The sequence below is a fragment of the Rutidosis leptorrhynchoides genome, chromosome 3, assembly GCF_046630445.1.
Source record: "Rutidosis leptorrhynchoides isolate AG116_Rl617_1_P2 chromosome 3, CSIRO_AGI_Rlap_v1, whole genome shotgun sequence".
Taxonomy (NCBI): Eukaryota; Viridiplantae; Streptophyta; class Magnoliopsida; order Asterales; family Asteraceae; genus Rutidosis; species Rutidosis leptorrhynchoides.
Window position 1 is genome coordinate 507565362 of NC_092335.1, and position 4857 is coordinate 507570218.

At 45.9% G+C, this 4857-nt stretch overlaps 1 non-coding gene across 1 annotated transcript; it reads right to left on the bottom strand.

Annotated features, from left to right (window-relative positions):
• Positions 1 to 4235: 4235 nt before the first annotated feature.
• LOC139903651 (small nucleolar RNA R71) lies at positions 4236 to 4342 on the bottom strand. The gene has a single exon (XR_011778460.1). It is a non-coding gene; the product is annotated as a small nucleolar RNA R71 (small nucleolar RNA).
• Positions 4343 to 4857: the final 515 nt, after the last annotated feature.

Sequence of the window (4857 nt, forward strand, 5' to 3'; positions counted from 1 at the left end):
GTGACTTGGTTTAGCGTCAGACCGACGCAAGTCATGCGGAGGATACTGGGAAACTGGGTCCTCGTTGGGAAGGTCCATACAGGGTAGCGAAGGCGAACAATACCGGGGCATACCATCTCGAGACATTAGATGGAAAACCTGTGAAACGCACTTGGCATGCGACGTTATTGAAAAAATGTTATATGTAGCTAGGTGGACCTGATCACTCCAGTTTATTGTAGCACATTATTTTTTCTATGTAATTTCCGCCCGTTTGGATGTGTCGCGGTTGTAATTGTTATTAATGCCAATTAAATATTTACTCGCGCATACTTTTGTTGTTTAAATCTTTTTTGTATGCGGTTTCCTGCCTACTTAAGGGGTGTCCTCTAGCCCCCGTGCGGCAGAAGCTTGTTTGGTTACAAGGCTAGACGCTAACGGCAGGCAAAGGGAATTGGTTTTCCCCCAGCCAAGTGCCACGCAGACTAGATGGCTGCAAAGTCGACTTAAAAAATTACAAGCATTGGTTTGCTTGTGCGTAATTACTCTCGCATTGGTTTGCTTGAGGAACTCAAAGCATAAAAACATTGGTTTGTTTTTAGTTGCGTTGCTTACCATACAGCTATAGTGCACCTCTAGTACATGACAAAGCGATAACGCAGTAGCTTTAGAGTCTAAATTATTAAAGGGTAATTGTTAAAGTATTGGTTTATTTTACGCAGTAATACCCGCATACGCATGAGTTTTGGTTAACTATGCACATGGGCATGCGGTTCACCTTTTGTTTTGATTCGCGATATATAAACAAATAAACACACTACGCATGCATATCAGGAATATATACATCAAATTAAGTTGTTACATACGAGGTAATTGTTTGTAACGCCTGCCCAACACGGGACTTAGGGCTGCAAAAATACAAATACCTGCCTAAGCATAGGACTTATGGCGCAATCCAACACACTAATAATCCTGCTTTAAAAACCCATCGATCGACATGTTCGGGTCTGCAGTGAATGCGTTGATTAGGGGGATAGGGATGGACTTGATGGCTTCTTCCGCCTCCATTAACGCTGCAGCCGTTCCCTCTTTTAGCTTCTTTCGAACGATGTCGGGGAACGGCGGTGTTAGACCGCCAGCTTGGATTACCTCCTGCACAGCCTTGTTGATTTCATGGTCCCTGACCGCATCAATGTAGGCATTGAACTTGTCGGACACAGGCTCTAAGTCCATCACCTTTTGCGCAATGGTAGGGAGTGCGGTGCGCAGCTTCGCTAGATCCGCCTCTGCCAGCTCGCGGTTGGTTACCGCGTCATCCCTTTCCCTCGTCACCCTTTCCAGCTCCACCCGCAGACGCTCCGCCTCCCCCTTGGACTGGTCAACTGCACCAACCAGCTCGCGGTTTTTCTTTCTCTCTTCAATCAGTGCAGTTTTGGTTTCCGTCGCGGTTAACTCCACCACCTTGCGCGCTTCTTCTGCGGCGTCCCTGTCTTTCTTCACCTGATCAACCCCCGCTTGCAGCAGCCCTAGCTCTGTTTCTTTCCGCAAGGCCACTTGATACAAGTTAGTCGAACGGCGGGCTTGGTCTGCAACCATGCCAAAAAAGACAAGGCCGTTTTGGATGAAGGCGTTGAGCGCCTGATTAAAAGGCAGTGCGGCTAGTTGGTTGCGGAACTCAGCCGGGAAGATTTGTTGGAGGAACGCGGACTGCTCTGCGGCGTTTTCCGCCGATGTCTGGGTGAGCTGCGCCAGGTTTGCCAATCGGAAGCTACCGTGTGGCGGGGTTGGTGTGGACTCGGAGTCCAGGTGTATCGTCTTATCCTTTGACTCGGCAGTAGCTTCGAGGTCCGGATTGACCCGCGGTGGAGTGTGATGAGTTTCTTCCGCATGCCCTGCGTGTTAATAAGTGGTTATATAAATGCAAACTTCAATGTGCGGTATGCGCGAAAGATGAACTCTTACCAGAGGATGGGGGAGGTAGATCCGCAGAACGGGGTTCGATGGGAACGAAGTTATCGTTCCGCTTATCCTCCCTCTATTTGGAAGTGAGTTTCTTCTTCTTCTGTTGGGATTGGGAGGCTTCGGCGGCCTTGCGCTTATTGCCGGAGGTGGCAGGTGCATTCTCGCCAGTCTTCTCCTGCTCTAACGACTGGTTCACATTCTGTTTGCGGAAGGCGATGCCCGCAATCTCCTCCGCAGTCAGTACTCTCTTCATCTTCATCTCTGCAAACATGCACGCATGTGTTAGAACACATAAATAGCAAACTGTTAGTACGTGATTATACTATTCCTACTCTTTCCATCCGGTCCGACTATGGCTGGACGCACATCCTCCCATGGCCAATGTGCGGATATCTTCCCTAGCCGCAACATCACGTTCCCGTATGACCGGTGCACCAGCTGTGCGTTAGCGCACTCCGCTAACAGCTTTGTTTCCTCGTCATCAAGGACCGGGGTTTTGTTCACATCCTTTTCCACCTTCTCGCACCATATAAGCGTTTGCGGAAAAGCGGTACCAACTACAGTTTGGTCGATGAAAAAGAAAGTTTCTTTCCAGTTACCCGCATTCGGCTTTGGGGTTTTGGTGAAATTTTGTCGGGCGAAGAAGGTGAACCAGGATTTGTGGTGATTGGCTAGGCGGTATAGATGACAGAAAACTTTAACCAACGGTACCCTGTCGATTGCGGCGCACCACATTTCAAACAGAACTATTTTGCCTATGGAATACGGGTGTAGTTTCCCCAATCCCACTCTGAAGTGATCTAATACGCCTAAGAAGAAGTCAGAGGGAGGAACCCTAAAGTTACCATGCTTGAACGCATGTTCATAGATGGCCACTTTCTTCTCCGGTGGCTCGTGAGCACGCTGATGGGGTAGGGGTGGCACCGGATTGTACTTGGCTAAGGGAGGATACTATTTCACTAAGTAATCTATGTGCTTCTGCTCTATAATAGACTCTACGCTATCTACATACGTCTCGTTAGCTTTAGTCATTTTCTAGGAGTAATCGGATGAATACTAACCTTTAAATGGTGGCCGGAATGTTTGATTTTTGATCGGAATTCAAATTGGCAGCGTAATGAGGAAGCTTGAAGTAGGAAAGTGGAAATGAGCTGCAAAATGGGGTATTTATAGGGAAGATTGGGAGTCATGGGATGGAGTGGTGTGATCGTGGCTGTACACGTGTTACGCAATCGACGGCCAGCACTTTATTTATGCGCGTGGATGCCAGTTGGGTATGATTACATGTATGCGCGTGGTTGGCACGCGCCTGACACACTGTCACTTTATGTCATATCCGCAGAATGGGCTTCTGCGATTGTGACAGGCATTTAATGGCATCGAGGCGCACGCGGAATATTAAATGCTAGCCGTTTTCTTGTTTTTTCTTTCGCTTAATAGTTTGATATCATATGCCTCGCGCCATATAACATCAAACTGGGGGGACATAATGATACCGCAACCCGCATGCGCACCTCATATGCATGCGGGCGCTTAATAGTGTGCGTATACGTGTGCTTGTGTGCGCTATGCGGTATGCGGATTGTATCTGATTCCTTTGTTCCCGGTACGGCGGTTGCTTAGCTGTCAAGTAAATATCTTTTCCATAATTATATCCGTGATTTGGGGGAGTCAGTTATGGATGAGATTAACGTGATCTGGGACGGTTCTAGAATTAGGGTTTACCTATAAATACAACCCTAATCATCATTTACCAGACACGGCATATTACGTAACTATCACACACGAGATACATTACGCAAAACAGCATCATTCAGCATCTTTTCAAGGTTAACAGGTTAGTCTTTCGTAAGCTAGTACCTACGACCTTATTTGGGGCCTCTTGATCGACGACCGTTATCAGAGGTGGACTTAATCACTTGGCCACCCCGCCGACATCATCATGTCGGCCAGGGTTATTCACGGTAGCCGGACCGGAGAGCCACGTTCTAAGATCCTTAAACCCCTCCTTATGCATTGAGCAGGCATATTAAACCCCGCGGTTAAAATATGCATGATCACATGGGTTGATAGATGAGAATCCATTCGAGCATATTCAACACTTCAATGATCTTTGTGATATTTACAAAACCAAAAATATCACCGATGACGCTTTTAAGTTAAGGGCATTTCCCTTCACACTTCAAGGAGATGCAAAATCTTGGATGAGAAGTTTGCCATCCGATTCCATAAGGTCTTTTCAAGAGTTAACAAACGAGTTTATCAATCACTTCTTCCCACCGTCAAAAGTAGAGCGACTTAGAATGGATATTAATGGGTTCACCCATCGGGGTGATGAGAGTCTGTATGATGCGTGGGTACGATTCAAGAAGCTACTAAGAGATTGCCCACCGAACGGTTTGACGAAGAAGGAGTACATCAACACATTTTACCGGGGTTGTAATGCTTTGACTAAGCAATATCTTGATTCTTCATCCGGTGGGGTATTCATGTATAAATCACTAAATGCAGCCGAAATCTTATTGGAAGACATCTCGGTTAATACATATGAATGGGCACCTTCACCGCGAGATTTAACAAGGAAAAGTGTAGCACAAATAGAGAGTGATAATGGGCAAGTGATGTGATAATGCTAAAAACGAACATATATTTCATAGCATTATTCCTCAAGAAAGACAAGCTTTTAGTTGCAATTGTTCTATTTACAAGTGATATTCGTTTAAATAATAAAAGGTGAAGACAAAAGACAGATTCGACGAATTGAAGACGCAAACGAGCAAAAAGCTCAAAAGTACAAAATACAATCAAAGAGGTTCCAATTATTGATAAGAAACGTCTCGAAATTACAAGAGTACAAGATTCAAAACACAAAGTACAAGATATTAAATTGTACGCAAGGACGTTCGAAAATCCGGA